The 16,782-nt window shown below is 42.6% G+C and overlaps 1 long non-coding RNA gene across 1 annotated transcript; it reads left to right on the forward strand.

Annotated features, from left to right (window-relative positions):
* Positions 1–2,715: 2,715 nt before the first annotated feature.
* LOC135812492 (uncharacterized) lies at positions 2,716–4,511 on the forward strand. Its single transcript, XR_010552821.1, has 3 exons — positions 2,716–2,944; positions 3,241–3,272; positions 4,425–4,511. It is a non-coding gene; the product is annotated as an uncharacterized LOC135812492 (long non-coding RNA).
* The last annotated feature ends 12,271 nt before the right edge of the window (positions 4,512–16,782 follow it).

The raw sequence follows: 16,782 nt of genomic DNA on the forward strand, positions 1-16,782 counted from the left end.
CTATTTGTAAGCTGGTTGGCTTTAGTAGTATGCTACATCTTATAATAGCCTGCGATTGAAATTGATTGTGTTCTTATTTTGCAAGCAACCAGGGCCTTTGAAACAACCGTTAATAGAAGCCAATTTTGTCCATGCAATGACCACCAGTCCCGTTATATGGTAGGTATGTTGAATTTACACAAATTTAACATGATAATAACAAAAATATTGGATGTGACTGAAAGACCTCCTCGAAGCTACCAGTGGCGCCTAAGCTTCTTGCCTTGGTTTCTGTTCCTCCAACGAAATCTCTTTACGATAAGAAGCCTCTGGGTCATCCTTAAAAATTTGTTATCCTTATTATCAAGACATGAAACCCCAAGTAGTGAATTACATGGACACGACCTTTGCCCTGTTTTCATATTACGTTCAGCGTGTTCGGTCATGGAGCTTCTCTGCATATTGCTGATAAATGCACGAGAATTGATTATTCTCATTCTACCAATCTCATTGTTCCATAATCATTACTACTACATGCTGCAATAATTATATTGCATTAGTACTGACTACTTACTTGAACACGAAAGACTCGGATGGGTGACGATCACAAAAGAACCAGTCTTGATGATCGAGAAGAGGTAGTGAACTGGAACAAACAAGCAGCGCAATAACTTGCACTAGAGGGAGGTTTCGCTCTACGGAATTACGTATGAAAATAACGTATGAACTGCACGGAATCTTCATACGTAAAAATCAGAGCTGTTGGGTTTCGCTCTACGTGATTTCTCCACGACTGCTAAACATGCGTTGTTGCTTTGAAGACGCGTTGGCTGCATGCGCCCACCGTATGCACCATGAACCGAAACCGCGTTTTCCATGATATTATGCACGTGGTGTACGGTGTGTGTACCTTGTGTTTCGCGCGGCTTTAATGTTGCCATGGACAAATGCGGAAAATGCGAAAAAATATTTCAAAAAGTCCTACGGAGGACCCAACGTAGGAAAGAGCTTTCCTACGGAAATCCGTAGAGAGATTTACGTATGAAAGTTGCCCTCGCTCCCCGGCGCGTACGACATACGGATTTTCATACGTAATTACGTAGAGCGAAACCTCCCTAGTAGCTGATTTGGGAATGAACTATTCTGGTTATTTCTCACGTAAAGGGGCTGTGTAATAATTATACTCTGTAGTTTATTTATTAATAACCTACGTGGAGATAATAATTTTAATATAGCTATGAATAGGATGAAGGCCACAGACATCATTCAACTACGTTACTTGTTTGACATGTATTACTACGAAGTAGTGGTTGCGACTTCGGCGATGATTTGTAAGAAAGGTTTGCTCCCCACACCGGAGCTCGCGCTATTCCACCGACTTTACTTGACACTTGACTGACTCACGACTGCCATCCAGAGCCCAGCGCGGGCTTGCGACTAGTTGGTTTGGAGGTGACAGCGTTGCGAATGACCGAGGGTCTTCGACGTCCTCGACGTCTGTCTCACCGTCCAGGAGCGACACTGACTCACGCTACTATCTGGTGTTCACGAGGTGTTTGTCGCGCTGGAAGCGGAGCGTCTCTGTAAGTTTGTATCCCTGGTGATGTTTGTGCCTGGAGAGCACTATATAAGTGGTGCTCTTCAGGCACAATCTTCCTCAGCCTACTCAAGCTCAACTGATGAGGGGTGAATTCCCCGAAACACTGTGTATTGAGCAGGGAGTGGTGCTTTCTTGCAGGTTTGCCGAGTCGAAGGTTCGATGGACTTCTCGTGTGCTCTGGATGGCAGTCGTGAGTCAGTCAAGTGTCAAGTAAAGTCGGCGGAATAGCGCGAGCTCCGGTGTGGGGAGCAAACCTTTCTTACAAATCATCGCCGAAGTCGCAACCACTACTTCGTACTGTTGTGCCCAGCGCGGGCTTGCGACTAGTTGGTTTGGAGGTGAGAGCGTTGCGAATGACCGAGGGTCCTCGACGTCTGTCTCACCGTCCAGGAGCGACACTGACTCACGCTACTATCTGGTGTTCACGAGGTGTTTGTCGCGCTGGAAGCGGAGCGTCTCTGTAAGTTTGTATCCCTGGTGATGTTTGTGCCTGGAGAGCACTATATAAGTGGTGCTCTTCCGGCACAATCTTCCTCAGCCTACTCAAGCTCAACTGATGAGGGGTGAATTCCCCGAAACACTGTGTATTGAGCAGGGAGTGGTGCTTTCTTGCAGGTTTGCCGAGTCGAAGGTTCGATGGACTTCTCGTGTGCTCTGGATGGCAGTCGTGAGTCAGTCAAGTGTCAAGTAAAGTCGGCGGAATAGCGCGAGCTCCGGTGTGGGGAGCAAACCTTTCTTACAAATCATCGCCGAAGTCGCAACCACTACTTCGTACTGTTGTGCCCAGCGCGGGCTTGCGACTACTGTAATTATACAAATTTTCGGCAGCAATTTAATTTCGGCTATATTCGGCACCGACCCAAAACGCCTAAATTAAAACGCCGATGAAATTTTTCACAGCATCTGTCGCACTATCATGCCCTCTACCCCACGCCGAAAATAAATCGCCGCCGAAATGTCAAAAATCGTGAAGTGCCGAAATTTTGCAGCGCCGAAATTTTGTATTTAGAAAAGCGATCCTGTCAGCTTTTCTATTATTGTGTTCACATGGCGCTACCTAACGACACCGCTATTCAGACACGTTGTCTACGTAGCTACGTAAGTTTCTACGTAAGATGCCCGGTACCTGGTCCTGCAGGGAGGCCGGAGCTACTCCATGGCTCCTACCATCGCGCGGCCGGATGGCCGCATGCGTGTGCATTGCAGACTTTTTGTTGTTGCCTTTTCGGATGTGCATGCACGAGGAACTTCCTTCTTTGGAACTGCTTCTTGCATGAGCTGTTTCGGATATTTCGTCTCCTGGCCTGGCTTATTTCGTTTCGGTGCTGCTGAGACCTCCTTTCGCGGAATATTACTCAATGACAGGTGAGTTGACCAGTTCCCTTTGATTCATTTGCTTGTGTTGACTTTTTCATTTACGAAAAGTGTGCTGATTTTGGGCGGAATGCAATAAATAATGGAAAAGCTGACAGGATCTCCTTTCTAAATTTAGCTTTTCCGCTGCCGAGGCCTCCTTTTACGGAATACTCAATGACAGGCGATCTCTGAGTTGACCAGTTTCCTTCGATTCATTTGCTTATGCTCACCCTTTCATTTACGGAAACGTGTGCTGATTTTATTCGGATTTAGATCCATTTTTATCTCTTTGCCCTTGCCTACAGTGTGCGAAGAACGCGAGTTCCCCTTCTCGACGGTAAGGCTTATGTTAGATGTGTTGTCAAAATACTCATATTCATTGCAAGTAAGGCACTGGTCAGTGGCATACTATCGTTGGCAGTTCCCAATCTGGAGGGAAAGGTTCAAGGACTCATTGACCGAGTTTGCCAAATAAATTCGCATATCAGGGAAAATCTCCATTGTGGAGAGGTTCAGTAACTTGTTTGCTTCATACGAAACAAGCCAATGGGTGCAGTGTCGTCTCGTGAAAATCTCGTACTTGTATGATTGCATTTGTTTACTCGAGTCTGGGCTGTTTGAGTGAGTACTGCCGAGATGGCACTGCCCCAAATAAAGTTTCGTGCCGCCAAAGCAAGAATTACGATCTGCAATCTGTTTGTAGTACCAAGAGTACATAACCCCCCGTACTCTTGGTAGTACTTGCAAGAATGTGCAGTACATGTATCGTACTTTCTCTGTTGCTGTTTCAGTTGCCGTCATGTTGCTAAAGAAAGGTTCACTGGAGAGGTTCTGCAAAACAAAAAATTCGAACGAAGTTTCGCGACAGTCCTTGCAAAAGTGTGTACGAATTTTTGCACGAACTTTGCGTTCTGCACATTTTCGTAGTTTGCGCGGGCCAAGTGCACGTACGCCATGACCCGATCTCACGAAATTTCCTACAACAGTTCATTTCGCGTTCCCTGCAAGTTTCGCGTCCAAAGTTGCGAAGTTTCGCACTTCATGATGTAGAGCGAAAGTTTGTACGCATTTTCGTTTTGCAGAACCTCTCTAGTGACTCTTTTGTTTCATACGAGATGAGTCGGTGTGGCTTAGAATCTTTCGCTGTAGAAGAAATCTATTCGTATGTCTATTGGAGAAATAATTGTATTCACTGGTTATACATGTATTATAAAATAGGTTAAGACAAACTCACAGAATAAATACCATCGGTCCCTTGGTGTTCGTCCTAAAGAGGTTCGACTGGATATCATTCATACTCACCAAAAGATGTGTAAGATTTTATTATCATGGAGTGCCTTGTTTATCTCTCAGTATCAGTACCTCCAACCATAGCCTTGACCTTTTTATCCTCAGGATCAGTGTAGTTGTTAGAACGAGGTGTCGGACTCAGCAATGTATTGTTTACATTTTAATACATGTTTATTGTTCCTCCTTTGCTGTGTTTTAGAAAATCGTGGACTAACAGTTTGAAGTCATTGAACTACTTCCAAGAGTTGTATCGACATCAACAGGATTACGATTTCAGTGCAATATGATGCAGGATGACCTTATCACGATAACCCATGATTATAAACCATTATAAACACAGAATCAACAAAAACATCTGCGACACGCACCTGGCGCATGGCTACATTTCTTCTATATAAATCTGATCGAGGGTGGGGAAATCTGAAATATCTGAAAGGCAAGACAAATTTATGGCAGAGTCATGAAATTCTGCAACAGCAACATGCACAGAATGACCCCCGTATAAAAAAAGTATCGCCACCTGACTACTCACATGTTTCCCCGCAGAAGAACATGCATTATGCTAGTGCCATTTTCTGCAAAAAAAGGCTTGCACATCAATGCGTATAATCAAGAGTACATAACCCCCATTATGTACTCTTGGTATACCTCTTGATATGATGTGAAAGCCATCATTTACATATTCATATAGGGCATTCCATTGATTGGCATTGATTGGTGACAGAAAAAATAAAAGAAATTATAGCAATAAAAACTGCTTTATGGCAGTTTTCTAAAAAAAGTTATTGTGTTCTAGTCCATGGAGCCCGTCTAAAAAGTAAGAAATTAACGAAATGTGATAGCTGAAAATTAAAATTTCACACAAAACCTCACAATAATCACACACAGAATTAAAAGCTACATGTAGAAGACCTTTTCCCCTCGTGATCTTCTTTCTTATGCATGCATGTTGCCAATTGTTGGTGCAGTACAAGTTAAAGTTGAAAGCAGCATTTCAAGTGTTGTGATTATTGTGAGGTTTTGTGTGAAATTTTAATTTTCAGCTATCACATTTCGTTAATTTCTTACTTTTTAGACGGGCTCCATGGACTAGAACACAATAACTTTTTTTAGAAAACTGCCATAAAGCAGTTTTTATTGCTATAATATTTACAGTAGTTGGTTTGGAGGTGACAGCGTTGCGAATGACCGAGGGTCCTCGACGTCTGTCTCACCGTCCAGGAGCGACACTGACTCACGCTACTATATGGTGTTCACGAGGTGTTTGTCGCGCTGGAAGCGGAGCGTCTCTGTAAGTTTGTATCCCTGGTGATGTTTGTGCCTGGAGAGCACTATATAAGTGGTGCTCTTCAGGCACAATCTTCCTCAGCCTACTCAAGCTCAACTGATGAGGGGTGAATTCCCCGAAACACTGTGTATTGAGCAGGGAGTGGTGCTTTCTTGCAGGTTTGCCGAGTCGAAGGTTCGATGGACTTCTCGTGTGCTCTGGATGGCAGTCGTGAGTCAGTCAAGTGTCAAGTAAAGTCGGCGGAATAGCGCGAGCTCCGGTGTGGGGAGCAAACCTTTCTTACATGTATTACTGTGTACTTTATAACGAAACTATTATTGAAAACCCAGAATCGATTTTCTCGTTCCTATCATCAGTGGGAAAAAAACGGAACTAAGGATACAACCAAAGAAACTAAAGTTAAGTACTGTAAATAGAAAGTTGTATCCTTAGTTCCGTTTTTTCCCACTGATGATGGGAACGAGAAAATCGATTCTGGGTTTTCAATAATATTTTTGTTATAAAATACACAGTAATACATGTCAAACAAGTAACGTTGTTGAATGATGTCTGCGGCCTTCATCCTATTCATAGCTATATTAGATTATTTATCGAAAATATTCTAGACTTTAGTGCTTTTCGCAACTTTTCCCTAGTGTTCAGGGAACGGTATGAACCAGGGAGTAGTGTAGTATCCATGTTACAGTAGAACAACACCTGGGTTATCCTCGCCCCCCCCCTTCCCCCACACCTCCTCCAAACTATGGTTGAATACGAAATGGACTGCTATGCAGCAAAGAACCTCACTGGGCACATATCTGGAAAGAGCATTGTTTTCCACATTTTGAAAATTGTATCTGTGCAATCCATGTCCGGAGTACGCAGATGCGCACGGTAGAACGTTTCTCTTTGGCAACGGAGTCCATTTCCTGTTCAAGGAAGTGGGGGGGGGGGGGTAGCAGGAGAAAGAAATTGGCGGGTTATAGAGCAGGTTAGTAGCCACTACAAAATTATAAGCACTGCAACCAAGGCTGTATGCGAAATTTCAACCCGGGTCGAGTTCAGCCCGGGTTGAAAGTCTGTACGACAGACAAAAGAGGTGAGCGTTTACATGAAGACAGTTGACCCGGGTCAATAACTGATATGCCACCGAAAGTCCACTTTCACAGTCCTGTATGGTCACGTGAATCCGTTCGCGCGAAATTTGCATCTGCAGTGCTGTTTAAACCTGGCGCGAGATACGCACAGAAGTACGTTTGTACGATTTTCTTGACCCGGGTCAAGCGCAATGCGTCATGTAAACGCGCCATTCATTTTGTGCACATGGCGGGTTGAAATCTGACCCGAGTCGAACTCAATCCGGGTTGAAACGCCTCATGTTAACACAGCCCAAGTCAGTTATGGACTCTTGCTGCAACTATTTTTTTGGATATAGCATTGCCGTACCGTACCGTGACTCCTGAGATAAAACGATTTGTCCATATTATGGTCAATAGCTGACCACTCTCTCTCTCCTTATTTCATATCACTTCAGAGAACAGCAAGTGGAGATTACAGTCCCTTTGGAAATGCCGTGTGACAGGATCATGAAGAGGCCTCGTAACGCCATGATGTTGATCGCGATTTTCTTATATAGTCTTCTTGCCCAGAGTAGTGCTATTGGACAAGGTCTGTACAGCACGTTTCGAGACATTCCTGTAGACCCGGAATTAACTATAGATTTTATCCCAGGTCCTAGTACTCCTCAAGTTCCGACTCTTCCAGCCACAGCTGGCGATGTCGACCCGGATCTCGTGCCCAGTATTGTACGTAACGTGACTGATCAACTGCAAGGAAATGTACAGCAACAAGGTACACAACTGCAAGCGTTTGGTCTGGCTGGTTGCAAGACAATTACAGGTATTCATGTCTTACGACCCCATGCCCCGTCATTGGTCACAGACAAAGTGACTGTCGTTGACATTAGCCGTCGAATCATCAAGACAGGCACTGCAATCAAAACACTGTTGCTGTCAGTCCCGGTTAATTTTTGGTTTCAAGGTAGGGACACTTGTGCTGAGTATTATTGCAAGTTGAACCCGAAGCAGACGGCGGAATTCTCCATCACATTGGACGTAGTGACTTCCAATGGCTCTATCTACTTCAAACAACTTACGTATACGTTCAGTTACTGCGGCATTGTCAGCAATCCACATACAGGGTCCAACAACAACGCTCCAGGTGCTGTCTTTAGTGAGTCATTTATCTTCAATGTTTCCTCAGTTCTTAGCACTTTGAATAGAACATCATCTGTAAACACAAGTTTCGTTGTCAAGGTTGACCCTAGCGTCGGAACCATTCTAAAATCACCGAGATTGTTGGCTCGTGTTGTCGCCGACTCATCTGTCGGGTCCCTAGGTCATATATATGTGCGAGGTGAAGAGAACACCGGTGACTTATCCTGTTTTGAAGGGACAGTCGAACAACAGAGAAAGTATGCTAGATACCCAACCAGTGGTTCAGCCGCTATCAACAGAGCAGCTCAGCTTGGACTGAACATCAGCGATTTGATTGTCAGCGATCCAGCCAATTCGTCTGTACCAGAAGAAACGGCGACGCCCGCGTGTTTGCCGCTGTGCTCGCGCAGAGTGCAGAGGGTCAATATTGAAGGTTATGTTGCCCAATTTATCTCGAAGAGTTATCACTTGGAGGCAGCCGCACTTGACCTTGATGTTGGTTTGTGCTCCGGTCTTTGCTCGCGGCTCGACAAACCTAGCACTTGCCCTCTAGCAGCTGGTTTGCCACGAGAGAAGTATGTATACGAGAGGACCCGTGAAACACTAGTGCTAAGACAGCAGCCCCAGGACGTCTTGAGTATTCTTAAGGGTATCTCGCCACAGTGTGTACGCGCTACCACGGACAAGATTCTGGATAGATGGATTCAGTACTCCATGTTTACTCCAAATAATCAGCCTAGTGTCTATCAGTCTTACTACGTAGAGAGTGGTGTCGTGCTCGTTAAACATCTAATTCTTCCCCCCAAGGGTGGTTGCAGGTGCCTGTAATGTAACCTATTGGTGCCATTTCCTTTTATCTAGTCTCCTGTTTCTCTTATAGACTTTTACTTGGATCATTGTGTAATGTTTTTGTTATATGACCATTGCCTGCCATGCCTTGCTTCTTGATCGTTGATCTTTATCCTATACCATTCTCCGATATTTCACATTTGCTACTGTAACCGCATAAAATGAAGTCTTGCATTTGCTTTAGATTCAAGCCTTCGTGGCATGTCAATTTAGCTGGTTCCCTCTATTGTTATTTTCAAGTTCATCTCCTTCTTTTCATTATGAAAAAATCTTGTGCAACATTCTTGCTGATTGCGATGATGAGTGCTATAACTTTGTCGGCATTCCAAGCCGTGCTTAAAAGAGGGACGTGTTTGGCTTAAATGTGTTCGCCAATAAACATTTAGGGGAGAAGGAGATACAGACAGACTACAGGACTTCCCAGCGCAGCAAAAACACTTACTTATAAACTTTCAAGCTCGGATGTTGAGCCATAAATAATGTAGAAAGGAAAACGACATCATGGATACGAGTTAAGAGCAACCCTCCATTGTCAGCACGTCGAATGTCTCAGTGCTCTGTCAGTTTTGTGCCTAGTTATTGCACTTTCTGACTGTATAAAGTATCATGACTGTTACAGTAAAGAAGACTTACTCTTAACTCGTATCCATAATGTCTTTTTTCTTTCTACATTTTAAACAATATTTTACACTTTTTTCAAACCTTTGAGACAAAAATAATAATAATAATGTGAGTGTGAGTTACGAAGTCTGAAGAAAATGTTGAACAGTCTCTGCTGGGATGACGACTACACCATAGCTCAGTGGTTAGATTATCGCTAGCTACAAGCGAGGGTCCCTGGTTCGAGTCCTGGTGGTGACAGTCAATTGTTTCTTCAGACTTTTCCCGTTTGTCTCTTTCCCTCAAACTAGTGAAAATAATAATAATTTTAGAATTGCGATCAACAGAACGAGCTGAACCGACATTTCACAAAGGCTTTTATTGTATTCAAAAAACGTGGTGGATACGAAGGCAGTGAAGAACATGGAAGAAAGAAAAAATGTGATATGGAGAAAATGATGAACAAAAAATCGTACTTCGAACTTGTTTTCGCACAACACTCCTCTGGAAGCTACGTTGTACTAATGAAAAACAATCCAGAAAAATACTAATAAAGAAAAATGGAGTGAGAAGAAACAACACCTATGAAAATGATAATCCTAGCACTAAGGTAATAACAGGAAAAACTGCGAAAGCACTTAACGAACTTGTAAAGACTACTAGTATACTGTGACACAAGATATGACACCATGGCCAACCAGGGCCAAACAGACAGAACAAGCTGCTACTAGAACAATTTCAAACGAATAATGCTGTCCATCTGGACACACAGATTAGGCTTATGAATACGTTGAGAAACAGCTTCTAACACACTCAACTGCAACTTATAACCATGACGAGCACGGCACAAAACAGAAAAAGAAGAATCAGAATACACCTTGCAGCAATCTGGTTGGCCATGGTGTCATATCTTGTGTCACAGTATACTAGTAGTCTTTACAAGTTCGTTAAGTGCTTTCGCAGTTTTTCCTGTTATTACCTTAGTGCTATGATTATTATTTTCATAGGTGTTGTTTCTTCTCACTCCATTTCTCTTTATTAGTATCTTTCTGGATTGTTTTTCATTAGTACAACGTAGCTTCCTGAGGAGTGTTGTGCGAAAACAAGTTCGAAGTACGATTTTTTGTTCATCATTTTCTCCATATCACATTTTTTCTTTCTTCCATGTTCTTCACTGCCTTCGTATCCACTCGTTTTTTGAATACGATGAAAGCCTTTGTGAAATGCCGGTTCAGCTCGTTCTGTTGATCGCAATTCTAAAACTATTGTCGCCTCGACGCCTATTTAAATAAAATAAAAAATAATAATAGGTTCATTTGACCCGACGAAACCACAAGACGCTTGCAGATCACAGCACAGCACGAACAGTTCACCAGCCACACTCCATGAAAGCAAGTAGTAGTACTCCTGACAGGTCTTGTTTCGTTCCATGGAGATCATAACGGGGAACTCAGGAGAGGAGAAGCAGTTGTTGAATGAAGGGATTTAGCTGAATAATGCTATTTTATAGAAAAAATATTGGCGCACTGAGGTGTAAACACTCAACTAACTCACATATGTGACATACATGTATCAACACAAAAGGAATACTGCAGAATGGAGGTGTTCTGAACCCTTCCAGACACAACTATCACAAGTGCTAAGTCATTCACAATGAGAAGGAGAGGTATACAGGAATAGGTTGCGCTAGGTTACACGTCACAAAGGGTACTGAGGTGGTGACAAAGATAGGTGAGAAGTAGACGCCAAGTGAAAGCCAACAAACCACCACGGACGTCTAACTTCACATCTGATGATTGCTAACTGCACAAGACAAATACTTCACAAACCTCGATAATTGAAATTCAGCCAGCGGTATAGGTGAAAGGAAGGCTGATGAGTGTGACATAGCACTATCGGCTGCTGAGGCAACGTATCTATCTTGATCTTGGCTGCAGGGTTGGCGTCTAACGCTATTATAGCAATAAAAACTGCTTTATGGCAGTTTTCTAAAAAAGGTTATTGTGTTCTAGCCCATGGACCCCGTCTAAAAAGTAAGAAATTAACGAAATGTGATAGCTGAAAATTAAAATTTCACACAAAACCTCACAATAATCACACACAGAATGAAAAGCTACATGCAGAAGACCTTTTCCCCTCGTGATCCTCTTTCCTTTGCATGCATGTTGCCAATTGTTGGTGCAGTACAAGTTTAGTGTTGAAAGCAGCATTTCAAGTGTTGTGATTATTGTGAGGTTTTGTGTTCAGCTATCACATTTCGTTAATTTCTTACTTTTTAGACGGGGTCCATGGACTAGAACACAATAACCTTTTTTAGAAAACTGCCATAAAGCAGTTTTTATTGCTATAATTTCTTTTGTTTTTTCTGTCACCAATCAATGGAATTCCCTATATCAATATGTAAATGATGGCCTTCACATCATATCAATACCATATTATACGCATTGATGTGCAAGCCTTTTCTTGCAGAAAATGGCACTAGAATAATGCATGTTCTTCTGCGGGGAAACATGTGAGCAGTGGTGGTGATACTTTTTTATACGGAGGTCATTCTGTGCATGTTGCTGTTGCAGAATTTCATGACTCTGTCATAAAATTGTCTTGCCTTTCAGATATTTCAGATTTCTCCACCCTCAATCAGATTTATTTGAGAAATGTAGCCATGCGCCAGGTGCGTGTCGCAGATGTTTTTGTTGATTCTGTGTTTATAATGGTTTATAGTCATGGGTTATCGTGATAAGGTCATCCAGCATCATATTGAAACTGAAATCGTAATCCTGTTGATGTCGACACAACTTTTGGAAGTAGTTCAATGACTTCAAACTGTTAGTCCACGATTGTCTAAAACAACACAGCAAAGGAGGAACAATAAACATGTATTAAAATGTAAACGAATACATTGCTGAGTCCAAAACCTCGTTCCAACAACTACACTGATCCTGAGGAGAAAAGGGGCAAGGCTATGGTTGGAGGTACTGAGAGATAAACAAGGCACTCCACAATGATAAAATCTTACATATCTTTTGGTGAGTATGAATGATATCCAGTCGAACCTCTTTAGGACGAACACCAAGGGACCGATGGTATTTATTCTGTGAGTTTGTCTTAACCTATTTTATAACCAGTGAATACAATTATTTCTCCAATAGACATACGAATAGATTTCTTCTACAGCGAAAGATTCTAAGCCACACAGACTCATTGACTCGTCTCGTATGAAACAATTGAGTCACTAGAGAGATTCTGCAAAACGAAAATGCGTACAAACTTTCGCTCTACATCATGAAGTGCGAAACTTCGCACCTTTGGACGCGAAACTTGCAGGGAACGCGAAATGAACTGTCGTAGGAAATTTCGTGAGATCGGGTCATGGCGTACGTGCACTTGGCCCGCGCAAACGAGATTTTCACGAGACGGGACTGCACCCACTGGCTTGTTTCGTATGAAACAAACAAGTTACTGAACCTCTCCACAATAGAGATTTCCCCTGATATGCGAATTTATTTTTCAAACTCGGTCAATTGGTACTTGAACCTTTCCCTCCAGATTGGGAACTGCCAACGATAGTATGCCACTGACCAGTGCCTTACTTGTAACGTAAAAATGTACAATGAATATGAGTATTTCGACAACACATCTAACATAAGCCTTACCGTCAAGAAGTTGAACTCGCGTTCTTCGCACACTGTAGACAAGGGCAAAGAGATAAAAATGGATCTAAATCCGAATAAAATCAGCACACGTTTCCGTAAATGAAAGGTGAGCATAAGCAAATGAATCGAAGGAAACCGGTAAACTTGGAGATCACCTGTCATCGAGTATTCCGTAAAAGGAGGCCTCGCAGCTCGGCAGCAGAAAAGCAAAATTTAGAAAAGAGATCCTGTCAACTTTTCCATTATTTATTGCATTCCGCCCCAAAATCAGCACACTTTTCCTGAATGAAAGAGTCAACACAAGCAAATGAATCAAAGGCAACTGGTCAACTCACCTGTCATTGAGTAATATTCCGCGAAAGGAGGTCTCAGCAGCGCCGAAACGAAATAAGCCAGGCCATGAGACGAAATATCCGAAACAGCTCATGCAAGAAGCAGTTCCAAAGAAGGAAGTTCCTCGCGCATGCACATCCGAACACGGATCCGCGGACTGCATGCATGTGCACTGAACACAATGTCTGCCGTGCACGTGCACAGCACACGGCTACCACGCGTTGGTAGATCTAATACCGAGCACGTTACGTAGAGACTTACGTAGCCTAAGTGAAATACCGAGCACCTTACGTAGAAACTTACGTAGCATAGCGATGTCGTTTTTTCTCCCATGTGAACACAATAATAGAAAAGCTGACAGGATCGCTTTTCTAAATAATCCGAGCAGCAGATCACATAATAAAAATCTTTATTCCCGTAGCTATGCGGAAGACGTTACTTCAGTAACGTCTGGCGCTAGCCAGGGTCCACACAGCTTTAATTATAGCAATAAAAACTGCTTTATGGCAGTTTTCTAAAAAAAGTTATTGTGTTCTAGTCCATGGACCCCGTCTAAAAAGTAAGAAATTAACGAAATGTGATTGCTGAAAATTAAAATTTCACACAAAACCTCACAATAATCACAACACTTGAAATGCTGCTTTCAACTTTAACTTGTACTGCACCAACAATTGGCAACATGCATGCATAGGAAAGAGGATCACGAGGGGAAAAGGTCTTCTACATGTAGCTTTTAATTCTGTGTGTGATTATTGTGAGGTTTTGTGTGAAATTTTAATTTTCAGCAATCACATTTCGTTAATTTCTTACTTTTTAGACGGGGTCCATGGACTAGAACACAATAACTTTTTTTAGAAAACTGCCATAAAGCAGTTTTTATTGCTATAATTTCTTTTGTTTTTTCTGTCACCAATCAATGGAATGCCCTATATCAATATGTAAATGATGGCCTTCACATCATATCAAGAGGTTTATTGAGGGCGCGTTTGGTTGGTACGAACTAGAACAGGATTCAACAGAACAGCGCGGTTGGTTGGGACTGCACCTGTTCTGGGTCGGCCAGAACATGTTCTGCTTGCTCCGGCCTCGAGGCCAGAGCAGACCGAGCAGTTTCACTTTTTCACAGTGAAACCTGGCGGGAATATCGATTTTGGTCCCAAATGATCACGTGCATACGCTTTTGGGTTGGACTCGTCGTACCGTACACAGTGACCATGGTGACCCATAAACATTTTGAAGAATGCACCAAGTTTGGCATATTTTTCACAAAAATATGCTCTGTTTCTGGAGTACCGTTTGGTTGGCATGAGGCTGCTCCGGCCGTGTGCACCAGCTGTTCGATCCTGTTCTAGATCGTAACAACCAAACGCACCCTGACTCTTGATCATATCAAGAGTATATAATAGGTTTATGTACTCTTGATCATATCAATACCGTATTATTTAGAAAAGCGATCCTGTCAGCTTTTCTATTATTGTGTTCACATGGCAGAAAAAACGACACCGCTATGCTACGTAAGTTTCTACGTAAGGTGCTCGGTACTTCACTTAGGCTACGTAAGGTTCTACGTAAGGTGCTCGGTATTAGATCTACTAACGCGTGGTAGCCGCGTGCTGTGCACGTGCACGGCAGACATTGTGTTGCATGCAGTGCAGTCCGTTTTCGGATGTGCATGCGCGAGGAACTTCCTTCTTTGGAACTGCTTCTTGCATGAGCTGTTTCGGATATTTCGTGTCCTGGCTTATTTCGCGAATTCGGCTCTGCTGAGACCTCTTTTCACGGAATATTACTCAATGACAGGTGAGTTGACCAGTTCCCTTTGATTCATTTGCTTGTGTTGACTCTTTCATTTACGAAAAGTGTGCTGATTTTAGGTGGAATACAATAAATCAATAATGGAAAAGCTGACAGGATCTCTTTTCTAAATTTAGCTTTTCTGCTGTCGAGGCCTCCTTTTACGGAATACTCAATGACAGGTGATCTCTGAGTTGACCAGCTTCCTTCGATTCATTTGCTTATGCTCACCCTTTCATTTACGGAAACGTGTGCTGATTTTATTCGGATTTAGATCCATTCGTATCTCTTTGCCCTTGCCGCGAAGAACGCGAGTTCACCTTCTTGACGGTAAGGCTTATGTTGCTGCTGAGGCTTTAAATAGATGTGTTGTCGAAATACTCATGTTCATTGTACATTGCTACGTTACAAGTAAGGCACTGGTCGTGATTGCTTCCGGCATTCCGTGCTCCGATCATAGGGTAGAATCTGAATTTTGCAGTGGCATAGCATCGTTGGCAGTTCCCAATCTGGAGGGAAAGGTTCAAGGATGCATTGGCCGAGTACTAGTATGCAAAATAAATTCGCATATCAGGGAAAATCTCCATTATGGAGAGGTTCATGCATTCAGTGACTTGTTTGCTTCATACGAAACAAGCCAATGGGTGCAGTCTCGTCTCGTGAAAATCTCGTACGATCGGATTTGTTTACTCGAGTCTGGGCTGTTTGATTTGTGAGTAGCGCCGAGATTGCACTGCCCCAAATAAAGTTGCGTGCCGGTAGAGCAAGAATGACGATCTGCAATCTGTTTGTAGTACCTGCAAGAATGTGCTATACATGTATCGTATCTTCTCTGTTGTTGTTTCAGTTGCCGTCATGTTGCTAAAGAAAGGTTCAGTGACTCATTTGTTTCATAAAAGACGAGTCAATGGTTTGGTCTGGCTTAGAATCTTTCGCTGTAGAAGAAATCTATTCGTGTCTCTATTGGAGAAATAATTGTATTCACTCGTTATAAAATAGGGTTAACACAAACTCACAGAGCAAATGCCATCGGTCCCTTGATGCTCGTCCTAAAGAGGTTTGACTGGATATCATTCATACTCCCCCGAAGTCGTGTAACATTATACTATTATGGAGTGCCTTGTTTATCTCTCAGTACCTCCAACCATATATCCTTGCCCCTTATATCCTCAGGATCAGTGTAGTTGTCGGAACGAGGTGTCGGAGTCAGCGATGTATTTGTTTACATTTTAATGCATGTTTATTGTTCCTACTTTGCTGTGTTGTTTTAGACAATCGTGGACACTTTGAAGTCACTAAACTGCTTCCAAAAGTTTTATCGACATCAACAGGATTACGATTTCACTACAATATGATGCCGGATGACCTTATCACGTCAACCCATGACTACAATTATAAACACAGGATCAACAAAAACATCTGCGGCACACACCTGGTTACAATTCTCAAGTAAATGTGATTTAGGGTGTGGACATCTGAATTTTCTGAAAGACAAAACAATTTTATGACAGTCATGAAATTCTGCAACATCCACAGAATGACTTGCGTATAAAAAAAGTATCACCGCCACTACCCATATGATTCCCCTGCAGAAGAACATGAATACATGTATGCAAGACTAGTTCCATTTTCTGCAAGAAAAAGCTTGCACATCAATGCGTATAACACGGTATTGAATTTGATATGATACACATAGGGGCTCCCGTAAGAAGAACATAGGTCTGTGGGAAACACCCTAGGAAAATAGATAAAATCATAATAATAACATGCAGAGGCGCTACATATGTAGGCCATCATTAGGGCATTCCATTGGTTACACAATTATATCCTTTAGCCAAAAAAAAC

The sequence above is a fragment of the Sycon ciliatum genome, chromosome 3 (assembly GCF_964019385.1).
Source record: "Sycon ciliatum chromosome 3, ocSycCili1.1, whole genome shotgun sequence".
NCBI classification, from domain to species: Eukaryota; Metazoa; Porifera; class Calcarea; order Leucosolenida; family Sycettidae; genus Sycon; species Sycon ciliatum.